Below are 13,924 nucleotides of genomic sequence, written 5' to 3'. Positions count from 1 at the left end.
GGACACTGACTTCTTCTTCTTCTTCTTCTGTCTTTCTGGAGAAGGTTTCGTGTTCGGACCTGTCTATTACGTGACCACCGGCGACCGTGTTGTCTTCTGCGTCTTTGCTGGCTAGGCCTTGATAATGAAATGTAGCGGGTCGTAATAGAGTAGCAGGAGCAGCAGCAGCAGCAGTGCACGATGCGCCTAAGTTTCTTCCGCTGAAGGAGCCGCGGTTTCCCCAAGAGGTTTGCGACGCTGACACAGATGTTGATGCCGTTGATGCTGCTACGCCTCGATCCCTCCTCGCCACCCACGGCCTGGTGCGGGACATGTCCTTGTCGGTGGTGTGCTCTCTTTCTGTCTTTCTGGCTGGCAATTTGTCCGCAACCCCGACACGCTTAGTAACTCGTATATCGCGACCTTTACCGATGTTGCGGTGGGGTATTTCGCTACCCCGCGTTACTCACATCGGGGTATTTCGTTACCCCTGTCTCATCACCTCGGGGGTATTTGCCGACCCCTTAGTAGCCACAATGGGGGGTATTTCGTTACCCCTGTCTCATCACCTCGGGGGCATTTGCCAACCCCTTAGTAGCCACAATGGGGGGTATTTCGCCACCCCAACGCACATTCGTAAGTTACGATGGCAAACACTGGGGTCTGGAGGGACCCCGAACCGCCGGGGCAAAAAACTCTCAACTTCACATCATCGTCATCATCATCATCATCATCCTCATCATCACCTCCTTCTCGTCCTCCTTCTCCTTGGTCCTTCTGCCCCGTGCTTCCGAACGCTCAGCTTTACAGAGGGCGGTATTCGCGTAAACCGGCCTAAGTGAGGACCGGGGAATCTCTCTGCCTCCCTGTCCTCTTTCCTCCTTCTGCTCCGTTCTCCTGCGCCTCGCTGTCAGACGCTTAGCTTTGCAGAGGGCAGTGTTCGCGTAAACCGGCTTCCGTGAGGACCTCGGACTATCTCTGCCTCCTAGTCCTCCTACCTCCTTCTGCTCCGTTCTCCTGTTCCTCGCAGGCGAGCGCTCAGGCGGATGGGCCCCGAGTTACGCGTAAACCGGCCTCAGTGGGGACCTCGGGCGCTCTGTGTTGCGTGGGTACTGTGTGACCCCTTAGTAATCACGATGGGGTATCTCGCAACCCCAATGCACATTCGTAAGTTACGATGGCAAACACTGGGGTCTGGAGGGACCCCGAACCGCCGGGGGAAACAACTCTCAACTTCACATCATCATCATCATCATCATCGTCTCCTTTTCGGCAGTGTTCGCGTAAACGGGCCTCAGTGAGGACCTCGGACTCTCCCTGCCTCAGCGTCCTCCTTCTTCGTTCTGCTCCGTTCTCCTGCTCCTTGCAGGCGAGTGCTTAGCCAGGTGGGCCCCGGGTTACGCGTAAACCGGCCTTCGCGAGGACCGGGGGTGCTCTCTGCTCCGCGATTACTAAGGGGTCAAAGTGTACCCACGATGGGGTATTTCGCAACCCCAATGCACATTCGTAAGTTACGATGGCAAACACTGGGGTCTGGAGGGACCCCGAAGCGCCGGAGGAAACAACTCTCAACTTCACATCATCATCATCATCAATGTCTCCTTCTCGGCAGTGTTCGCGTAAACCGGCCTAAGTGAGGACTTCGGACTCTCCCTGCCTCCCCGTCCTGCGACCTCCTTCTGCTCCGTTCTCCTGCTCCTCGCAGGGGAGGGCTTAGCCGGATGGGCCCCGGGTTACGCGTAAACCAGCCTAAGTGAGGACCTCGGGCCCTCCGTTGCTCCTCGTCTTCCTTGCTCCTTCTCCATCGTTCTCCTGCGCCTCGCTAGTGAAAGAGCAGCTGCTTGGCCTGCCTATTACGCGAACACCGCCCTCCAGTTTCACCTCAGGCTCTCCGTGCCTCCTCATCCTCCTTGCTCCCTCTACATCCTTGTCACGCTCCTCGCTAGAGTACGCTTAGGTTTGCAGAGGGTGGGTTTCGCGAACACCCCCTTCGGTGAAGACCTTGGGATCTCCGTTGCTCCTCGTACTCCTTACTCCCTCTACATTGTTCTCAAGCGCCTCGCTAGTGAAAGAGCAGCTGCTTGGCCTGCCTATTACGCGAACACCGCCCTCCGTTTGGACTTCAGACACTCCTTGCCTCATCCTTGCTCTCTGTCCATCATTCTCAAGTGCCTCGCTAGTGAAAGCGCAGCTGTTTGGCCTGCCTAGTACGCGAACACCGCCCTCCGCTTAGGTCTGCGGAGGGCCGGTTTCGCGAACACCCCCTTCGGTGAGGACCTCGGGCTCTCCGTTGCTCCTCATCCTCCTTGCTCCTTCTCTACCGTTGTCATGCACCTCGCTAGTGAAAGAGAAGCTGTTTGGCCTTCCTATTACGCGAACACCGCCCTCCAGTTGGACCTCGGGCTCTGCGTTGCTCCTCGTACTCCTTGCTCCCTCTACATCGTTCTCAAGGGCCTCGCTAGTGAAAGCGCAGCATGTGTCTGGCCTGCCCATTACGCGAACCCCGCCCTCCATTTATGCTCCTCGCTAGCGTACGCTTATGTCTGCGGAGGGCCGGTTTCGCGAACACCTCCTTCGGTGAGGACCTCGGGATCTCTGTTGCTCCTCGTCCTCCTTGCTCCTTCTCTACCGTTGTCATGCGCCTCGATAGTGAAAGAGAAGCTGTTTGGCCTTCCTATGATGCGAACACCGCCCTCCAGTTGGACCTAGGGCTCTCTGTGCCTCCTCGTCCTCCTTGCTCTTTCTCTACCGTTGTCATGCGCCTCGCTAGTGAAAGAGAAGCTGTTTGGCCTTCCTATTACGCGAACACCGCCCTCCAGTTGGACCTCGGGCTCTCCGTGCCTCCTCGTCCTCCTTGCTCCCTCTACATCGTTCTCAAGCACCTCGCTAGTGAAAGAGAAGCTGTTTGGCCTGCCTATTACGCGAACACCGCCCTCCAGTTGGACCTCGGGCTCTCCGTGCCTCCTCCGCCTCGCTCCCTCTCCATCATTCTCAAGTGCCTCGCTAGTGAAAGAGCAGCCGTTTGGCCTGCCCATTATGTGAACACGGCCCTCCGTTTATGCTCCTCGCGAGCGTACGCTTAGGTCTGCGGATGGCCGGTTTCGCGAACACCGCCCTCTAGTTGGACCTCGGGCTTTCCGTTGCTCCTCGTACTCCTTACTCCCTCTACATCATTCTCAAGCGCCTCACTAGTGAAAGAGCAGCTCTGTGGCCTGCCTATTACGCGAACACCGCCCTCCATTTGGACTTCAGACACTCCTTGCCTCCTCCTCATCCTTGCACACTCTACATCGTTCTCAAGTGCCTCGGTAGCGTACGCTTAGGTCTGCGGAGGGCGGGTTACGCGAACACAGCCCTCCATTTGGACCTCGGACCCTCGCTCTCACAGGCCCCGCTGGCGAGCCCTTAGCTTTGGGGAGGGCGGGTTTTGCGAACACCACCGTTTGTGAGGAACCCAGTACCTCCCACACACACACACACACACACACACACACACACAGGAGGCAGTGAGGAGTAGAACGAGGTTGTTGCTACGCCTGCGTCGCGAAACCAGGGCTCATTGTGTGTGCGCCCGGAGCAGCTACGGGGGAAACACATGGGACAACCGACCAGTTTGGGGCCATGGTTTATTCAACGTGTATTTTCAGTGTGGTTTAACTTGCTAATCTGATCTGAAATACTTTCCTTGAATGTGCCTTAATTTCACCTCTTTTTTCTTTCTTCTTTTCTTAGCTTACTGAAAATGTTGGCGACCAAAGGCCGGATCTAGGGATGTGTGCTGCTTGTGCTACTGGCATTATGTGGGCAAACTGCTCGCTGTCAACATCGATACAAAGGTAAAGTGCAATCCCAGGGTTGTGTGCTGCTTGTGGTACTCGCTTTATGTGGACAAACTGCTTGCTGTCAACATCAATAGAAAGATAACAAAAGAATAGCCTAGTGTAACATAGTGTTTTATGGGGGGGTTTTTCTAGAATGATTCAAATGTTACCATCATTTCCCCAACCCCGCAGGCTCTGCGACCCGTGAAGAACTGAGACTCCTTCTGGTCGGTAAAACAGGATCGGGAAAGAGTGCGTCCGGAAACACCATCCTGGGGGATGCGAACGCTTTCAAAGAAGACGTTTCGCCCGAGTCTGTCACCGACGGCTGTCTGAGAAAAGAGGCAGAGGGCAAAGATGGAAGAAATATCGCTGTGATCGACACTCCGGGGCTGTCTTCTGGATGAAATAGATGAAATGGTGGATTTCAGTGGAGGAAACCACTACACGACGAGATGTATAAGGCGGCCCAGAGGAAACTAGAAGGACAAAGGCTGAAGGGGAGAAAGGAGGAAGAACAAAGAAAAAGGGAAGAAGAGGAGAGGATCGAATTGAAGGAGCGGTGTAAATTCTTCGGCCTCCCTTCCTTGGGATTATTTGGTGCAGGAGCGTACTTTACATCTTATGTTCTCATGGGGCTCGGTGGAGCCCTTGGATATTCTCAGTTAAATTGTACACTGTCCCACCCCGTTTCTCCTTATTAAACTATGAAGGCTGAGTTTCATTTCACTTGTTTTCTAGGATTTCTAGTTCCAATGCAGTCTATGTACTTACTTACTTACTTACTCACTGAATGTTTGCCTATGCTGTAGCTGTTCTATGAAGTCGCTATAAAACAACAAAAAAAATAGAAAAAGATGGACTCTGCACCCCTAAGTCGCGACGAGGAGGACCGTTCCTCGGACGGCACAACTGACAGTTCCTCAGAAGAGGGGGAGATACTGTCCGACGCGGAGTGTGATGCGGCGGTGGCGGGCGAGCGACAAGACGCCAAGCTTGGCGGTTGGGCGTCTTCTTTACTCGTCGATACCGTGAAAACTGCGGTGTATCACCTACTCGACCTAGTGATCAACGAGTACCGCACCGAAGCGTGCAACGGGTGCAAGACCAATCACCCCAGCCAGAGACAACACGAGTGTCTGCGAGTCTTGGACGATGACTTTTACGCTGAACATTATTACAGCATCAGGAAAAGACTCCTCACGCCTCGTTTCATTCCTTCCATTCAACGTCTCCTGATCGCCCGCAACATGGAAGCGGACGACGTCAAGGTCGGCACCGTGGCGGAGACGCTGTTGCATGAGCTGAAATCGGTGAGGAGAATCTTCGACGCCATCACCGAGGCCTACAACAAACTGGTGGGAGAGGATGTGGTGAAAATCGGCCAGCTGCAGCTGGTCACAGAGTGTTACAAAGGAGATTGCTGAGATTCGTTTGTCACGAAAGGCTGATTCTTTCAATGCACGCATCCTACGGTGACATTTTTATCATGTATTCACAGCCACCGGAGGCGCTGTACAGCACCGAGCGCCTGAAACACGGACAGTTTGTTGATATTGTAATCAAAAATACAGCCCCCATTGCGCATGTCCCTAAATGGTATGGCCTGGATAGGTCATCATTTCCCTCTGTGGCTGCCACTCCCGTTTCAATTTTTCGCCTAGTTTCGGGCAGGCTCTATGACGTTCGTCCACAGGAGGCGCTGTACAGCACCGAGTGCCTGAAACACGGACAGTTTGTTGATATTTTTTCATGTAAACCTTTTTTTTTTCATGTAAACCTGTTCTTGACATATCTACTGAGATTCGTTTGTCTTGAAAGGCTGATTCAACCCCGTTGTTGACTTTTATTTTGCCTTCCAGATTGCCTCAGTTGTATCGTGAGTGTAATCTCTTGGTGGCGCTGTCACTTGGTGTTCGCTCGCTCTGCGGTAGAGTATCACTTCCTGTTCCTGCTCAAACACAGTGGTGTTTCTGAGTAGCTTATTTGCTTAGCAATTTAATTAACAACTTTTAAATACATTCTTCTTTCATAGTATAATCTTCACGTGCTTCATCCGAAGCACACTTTCTGTGTACTCACTACCTAATTTATAGCCAAAGTATTCACTCACTGTCTCTGTACTGTTTCGCTAGCTTAGCTTAGCTCATAGCCGACTCGTTAGCACCATGGCTACTTCACCTGTCCCTCCTGCACTTTCTTGCTCATTGTGTCAGATGTTTAGTTACTCCTCGGCCTCCTTTAGCAGTAATGATATCTGTAACAAATGTAGCATATTTGCAGCTCTGGAGGCCAGGATTACTGAATTGGAGACTCGGCTTCGCACCCTTCATTCACCCGTAGCTAGCCAGGCCCCTGTAGCTGGTGCAGCCGAAGATAGCGTAGGCCCCGCTAGCTGTTCCCCGGCAGACCCCAAGCAGCTGGGGAAAGAGGGCGGCTGGGTCACGGTGAGGAGGAAGCATAGTCCTAAACAGAAGCCCCAGGTACACCACCAACCCGTTCATGTGTCTAACCGTTTTTCCCCACTCGGTGACACACCCGCCGGGGGTCAAACTCTGGTAATTGGTGATTCTGTTCTCAGACATGTGAAGCTAGAGACACCGGCAACCATAGTCAATTGTCTTCCAGGGGCCAGAGCAGGCGACATTGAAGGAAATTTAAAACTGCTGGCTAAGGGTAAACGTAAATTCAGTAAAATCATAATTCACGTCGGCAGTAATGACACCCGGTTACGCCAATCGGAGGTCACTAAAATCAATATTGAATCGATGTGCAACTTTGCTAAAACAATGTCGGACTCTGTAGTTTTCTCTGGTCCCCTCCCCAATCAGACCAGGAGTGACATGTTTAGCCGCATGTTCTCCTTAAATTGCTGGCTGTCTGAGTGGTGTCCCAGAAACGATGTGGGCTTCATAGATAATTGGCAAACCTTCTGGAGGAAACCTGGTCTTGTTAGGAGAGACGGCATCCATCCCACTTTGGATGGAGCAGCTCTCATTTCTAGAAATATGGACAAATTTATTAAACCCCCCAAAATATGACTATCCAGAGTTGGGACCAGGAAGCAGAGTTGCAGTCTTACACGCCTCTCTGCAGCTTCTCTCCTCCTGCTACCCCCCCAAAAACCCATCTCCATAGAGACTGTGTCAGCTTCCAAAAAGACAAAAAACAAACTAAAAACCAGCAACAAACAACTTAAACATAAACAATCAAAAAGAAAGAACAATACAGTATCCACATCTGAACCAAAGAGTAAAACAGTGAAATGTGGATTATTAAATATTAGGTCTCTCTCCTCCAAGGCTCTGTTAGTACATGACTTAATAATTGATCAACAAATTGATTTACTCTGCCTTACAGAAACCTGGTTGCAGCAGGATGATTATGTTAGTTTAAATGAATCAACACCCCCGAGTCATTCTAACTACCAGAAACCTCGAAGCACAGGCCGAGGGGGCGGTGTGGCAGCAATTTTTCACACCAGCCTATTAATTAATGAAAGACCAAGACAGACTTTTAATTCATTTGAAAGCCTGATGCTTAACATTGTCCACCCCAGCTGTGAAACTCAGAAACCAGTCTTACTTGTTATCATCTATCGTCCACCTGGGCCTTACACAGAGTTTCTGTCTGATTTCTCAGACTTTATATCTAATTTAGTTCTGAGCTCAAATAAAATAATTATTGTGGGTGATTTTAACATCCACGTAGATGCTAAAAATGACAGCCTCAACATGGCATTTAGTCTGTTATTAGACTCAATTGGCTTCTCTCAAAATGTAAAAGAACCCACCCACCACTTTAATCACACTCTAGATCTTGTTTTAACATATGGCATAGAAACTGAACATTTAACAGTGTTTCCTGAAAACCCTCTCCTGTCTGATCATTTCCTGATAACATTTACATTTACAATAATTGATTACACAGCGGTGGAGAGTAGATTTTATCAAAGTAGATGTCTTTCTGAAAGCGCTGTAACTAAGTTTAAGAATATAATCCACCCACTGTTATCATCTTCAATGCCCTGTACCAACACAGAGCAGAGCAGCTATCTGAACGCTACCCCAACAAAGGTCGATTATCTTGTTAATAATTTCACCTCCTCACTACGTACGACTCTGGATACTGTAGCTCCAGTGAAAACTAAGGTCTCTAATCAGAAGTACCTGACTCCGTGGTATAATTCTCAAACACGTACCCTAAAGCAGATGACTTGTAATCTGGAGAGGAAATGGCGTGTCACAAATTTAGAGGATCATCATTTAGCCTGGAGAAATAGTTTGCTGCTTTATAAGAAAGCCCTCCGCAAAGCCAGAACAGCTTACTATTCATCACTGATTGAAGAAAATAAGAACAACCCCAGGTTTCTCTTCAGCACTGTAGCCAGGCTGACAAACAGTCAGAGCTCTGTTGAGCCAACCATCCCTTTAACGTTAACTAGTAATGACTTCATGAACTTCTTCACAAATAAAATTTTTATCATTAGAGAAAAAATTACCAGTAATCATCCCACAGATGTAATATTATCTACAGCTACTCTTAGTACCATTGATGTTAAGTTAGACTCTTTTTCTCCAATTGATCTTTCTGAGTTAACTTCAATAATTACTTCCTCCAAACCATCAACGTGTCTTTTAGACCCCATTCCTACAAAACTGCTCAAAGAAGTCCTGCCATTAATTAATTCTTCGATCTTAAATATGATCAACCTATCTCTAATAATCGGCTATGTACCACAGGCCTTCAAGCTGGCTGTAGTTAAACCTTTACTCAAAAAGCATCTCTAGACCCAGCAGTCTTAGCTAATTATAGGCCAATCTCCAACCTTCCTTTCATATCAAAAATCCTTGAAAGAGTAGTTGTCAAACAGCTAACAGATCATCTGCAGAGGAATGGTTTATTTGAAGAGTTTCAGTCAGGTTTCAGAGCTCATCACAGCACAGAAACAGCTTTAGTGAAGGTTACAAATGATCTTCTTATGGCCTCTGACAGTGGACTCATCTCTGTGCTTGTCCTGCTAGACCTCAGTGCAGCGTTCGATACTGTTGACCATAATATCCTATTAGAGCGATTAGAACATGCTGTAGGTATTACAGGTACTGCACTGCAGTGGTTTGTATCATATCTATCTAATAGACTCCAATTTGTGCATGTAAATGGAGAGTCCTCTTCACACACTGAGGTCAATTATGGAGTTCCACAGGGTTCAGTGCTAGGACCAATTCTGTTTACATTATACATGCTTCCCTTAGGCAGCATCATTAGAAGACATAGCATACATTTTCACTGCTATGCAGATGACACCCAGCTCTATCTGTCCATGAAGCCAGATAACACACACCAATTAGTTAAACTGCAGGAATGTCTTAAAGACATAAAGACCTGGATGGCCGCTAACTTTCTGCTTCTTAATTCAGATAAAACTGAGGTTATTGTACTCGGCCCTGAAAATCTTAGAAATATGGTATCTAACCAGATTCATACTCTGGATGGCATTACCTTGGCCTCCAGTAACGCTGTGAGGAACCTTGGAGTCATTTTTGACCAGGACATGTCCTTCAACGCACATATTAAACAAATATGTAAGACTGCTTTCTTCCATTTGCGCAACATCTCTAAAATTAGAAATATCCTGTCTCAGAGTGACGCTGAAAAACTAGTTCATGCATTTATTACTTCCAGGCTGGACTACTGTAATTCATTATTATTAGGATGTCCAAAAAACTCACTGAAAAGCCTTCAGCTAATCCAAAATGCTGCAGCAAGAGTACTGACAGGGACTAGAAGGAGAGAGCATATTTCTCCTGTTTTGGCTTCCCTTCATTGGCTTCCTGTTAAATCCAGAATTGAATTCAAAATCCTGCTCCTCACATACAAGGTCTTAAATAATCAGGCCCCATCTTATCTTAATGACCTTGTAGTACCATATCACCCTATTAGAGCACTTCGCTCTCGCTCTGCAGGCCTACTTGTTGTTCCTAGAGTATTTAAAAGTAGAATGGGAGGCAGAGCCTTCAGTTTTCAGGCCCCTCTTCTGTGGAACCAGCTTCCAGTTTGGATTCGGGAGACAGAAACTATCTCTACTTTCAAGATTAGGCTTGAAACTTTCCTTTTTGCTAAAGCATATAGTTAGGGCTGGACCAGGTGACCCTGAATCCTCCCTTAGTTATGCTGCAATAGACGTAGGCTGCCGGGGGATTCCCATGATGCATTGAGTTTTTCCTTTCCAGTCACCTTTCTCACTCACTATGTATTAATAGACCTCTCTGCATTGAATCATATCTGTTATTAACCTCTGTCTCTCTTCCACAGCATGTCTTTTATCCTGTCTTCCTTCTCTCACCCCAACCGGTCGCAGCAGATGGCCGCCCCTCCCTGAGCCTGGTTCTGCCGGAGGTTTCTTCCTGTTAAAAGGGAGTTTTTCCTTCCCACTGTCGCCAAAGTGCTTGCTCATAGGGGGTCATATGATTGTTGGGTTTTTCTCTGTATCTATGAAGCGCCTTGAGGCGACTTTTGTTGTGATTTGGCGCTATATAAATAAAATTGAATTGAATTGAATTGAATTAATTTCAAATAAAATAAAATAAAACTCAGAAGCGTCTGTGTGTTGTATACTTCTTCTTCTTCTTCTTATTATTATTATTATTATTATTATCATTATTGTGATTATGCTTCATTTTCATGTACTGGGGTATCAATGACCCCCACGCTGCCGCAGCAGCTTCTGTGCGCGGCCCCCAAGTGCTACGATTTCTTTCCCGATCCCCTGACGAACCCATTAGAATCGCTCTGGGGCATTCGACGACCCCAAATGATCGTTCTGTTTTTTTTTTTCATTTTCATTCACCTGTCTCTACTGAGGGTGGGGTACTCTGGGACCCCCGGGGTCTGGGGCTGCCCCGAAGGGGAGCACAAGGGTTAAACATGACATATAAGTAGGGATGGGTTTCGAAAACCGGTTCTTGTTGAGAACCGGTTCCCACTGTTTCAATTCCTTGGAATTGTTTGGCATTTTTGCAAACGATTCCCTTATCGATTCCAGTCGCCCCGAATGATGTCACCACGTTGCGGATCGTCATTTACCTGGCAGGAAACACGGCGCCTAAGCGGCTCAAACGCTCAAAAGCTCAAAAGTTTGGGGATGACAACAGGGCAACTTAGATATTTCATTTAAGGGAGGAAACACTACGAATATGCAAAAGCATTTGCTCACAAAACACGCGACACGCCTTAAATGGATGTCGTGTTTTTAATTCTGCTCCGGACTCGTGAATCTCAACCCAGCAGCAGAGGTAACGTTTGTACGTCCTCTCCCGTTAATGCGGCAGGTAAATAATCAACTAACAGTGCATATTATGTTAGCGCGATCTGCCTTATTACAAAACCTGCCATTACTGTGCATTTAGGTGACCATGATGAAAGAGACAAACAGAGTCTGGCTCAGATGCTGGCAGTTCTCGCTGCAGTCTACCGGTAGCGTCTCCTTTCAGGCCAGGATAAGCGAATGTCACCGAGCAGTGACTAAGTTTGTGGTCAAAGGCTTGCACCCATTTGCCACAGCAGATGACCCGATTTTCGGTAAGTGAATGTGTTTAATTGTAGGCAGGGACATTACTGGATATTTTTGTGTAATTGCTACAGAATAATTTATGTTATACTTCGTTATTGCTACAGAGGAATATTTATTTTATTATTTTACATTTGCAATTTTTTTCCCCGGGGACCCTGTGACACCCCATTGAAGAGCCGTAGGCTGTGGATCTCTTAAGATCTCACTGTTGGGTTTGTAAGGCCATGTTACTCCTAAATTTCTATCTTGTTCAAAGAGAAGATATAAAACAAAGTTCTAAGCTAATCGACCTTAGTGTTCTACTTTTTTAAAAAGAATCGATAAGAGAATCGATAAAGAATCGAATCGTTAAACAGAATTGAAAATGGAATCGGAATCGTGAAAATCTTATCAATACCCATCCCTACATATAAGTCACTCGGATAACTTAAAAATGTAATTGGTTTCCTTTTTTCTGTGTTTTATTTGTTCTGGAGTAAATGGGTTTGGCTGAGATCAAAGTTATTAGATTAAATACAACTTTATTAATCCATCGGGTGGGTTCCGCCGGGATTTTCACACAGCTGAATAAACGTTAAACAGAAAACTGATTAAACAGAAGTGTGAGACGGTCGAGAATTTACGCCAGTCTCCTGTTATATTTTAGATAGCAAGGAGCAGACGGCCGAGTTTATTAAACTCCACCGACACAGCGGTGATGCAAATCTGAAGGCTAGACCGTCCCATTTCACAGCCTCGCACTTCCGGCCTTCTCGGTCTTCGAAGGACCCGGCCCACGTAGACCGCGAAGGCCGGGTCCAAACGGACTTTAACGTGTGTTTGAACAAGCTGACGGTTCACTCGTTAAGCTGAAAGGAAGATGCTTTAATCACAGGAGTCACACATGTGTCCACTGTACCATCTGGGAACTGTTCTTGTTTAGCACTCGTAATAACACAAACACTAAATCCTCCTTCTTTTGTGCTGTTTTGTAGCAATGTATACACCTGAGACTGTCACCTGTCTGTCTGTCCTGCACTCTCTCTTTTTCTTTCTCCCTGGTTGTGTAATAAAAGTATGAGCATGTATTTATAAGTTACACTTATGTTTGAATCCTGCAGCTTATCACACATTTGATTTCCATGTGTGACAACTGCAAGTGTCCAGAGTGAGGACAGACTGAGGGACCCACTGCTGCACATCATCTGTGAGGCTTTGCACCCCTGATGATCCACCAGGACAAACTCAGCAGTGTGTAAGGAAGAGGAGGAGGAAGAGCCAGCAGCAGCTGACAGATGGAGAGAATAGACAGACTGTTCCCTGTTTGTGAAGGACTGCTAGAAAAGTTTAACATAACTAATTCTCTGTCCTGAATCAGTCTTATTAGGTAATGTTCAAATAATTTTATCATTCCAGTGTTTTCAGTGTTGGAGAAAGTACTCAGGGCCTTCAAGTTACACACTATGAAAGGCAGCAACAAGTTCAATGTTCAGAAACCTAAAGTATGTATCAGCAGCAGAATGGACCTAAAAATAAATGTTTGTTTCAGTTCTATGAAGCTTTGAGTATTTTCGATTAGTAGTACTGCTGTGTTTGTTGCATCATATTGCTGTAATTGTTTATATGCTTTATATATTCTGAGGTAAGTTGATCTATAGTGTTACATCATATTCTGTAAGGATGTTATGTGTTTGTATACTTTCTGCCCAGTTTTACCCATTTAGCAGAAGTCAGCCTGTTTAAGGCTCTGATATCTATTCTGTATGACTTAAAGCAGCTATGACATGGTATGATTTTCTCACCCAATAAAGGAATATTCAATATATCAGTCTACTCTTCATTCTATCAGAAACAGTTATCACAGCTCGTACATTTTGTTTTTACACATATATGTAAGCATTGAGCCAAATTTAGTAATGCCAACATATTAAACGAACAATATTTGTCTCTTATGTATAATACATCTGTATATACACTGTCAAAGGTACTTGTCTTTGAGTGAAGATTTAAGGTGATAGGAAATATAAATAACTGCTGTAATATATATATATATACATCATAATAATCTGACAATACATATAATATTGGCCATATTATATTTACATTACCACAGTGAGATGATTTTAGTCTCATGAACAATATTAGCTAATTGTTATTTACTAACTAATCTTAAAATGGCTGTTCAGTACAGAAATGAAGCCCAACAATCATGTTTTACAGTCCCGTGGTCTCAGCCTCAGATACTCAACTAATCAAAGTTATGTCATGACAAAAATGAATGACCAACAAAACATTTTTTCTCCTTCATTTCTGTCACACAATGCTGTATGAAACGTTTCTCGCGGTTAGTATCATGGTTGCTAGGCAACCTGAACAGCGCGACGAAGGCTAGACCGTCCCATTTCACAAGCCTCTCACTTCCGCACTTCTCGCACGTAGTACTTGAATGCAGTGCAGACCCCGAATTGGGACACAGCCGTAGAGAATGATGACGTTTAAATCTACATGTAGTTTCTAGCAAAACAGGATATGGCTGCGCCTGCACTCTGCCCTTCAAAATAACGGTTCCTAA

This window comes from Perissodus microlepis, chromosome 22 (assembly GCF_051167445.1).
Source record: "Perissodus microlepis isolate ML-2025 ecotype Zambia chromosome 22, ASM5116744v1, whole genome shotgun sequence".
Classification (NCBI taxonomy): domain Eukaryota; kingdom Metazoa; phylum Chordata; class Actinopteri; order Cichliformes; family Cichlidae; genus Perissodus; species Perissodus microlepis.
The sequence above is the reverse complement of the archived record's forward strand: the minus strand, read 5'-3'. Positions refer to the sequence as shown.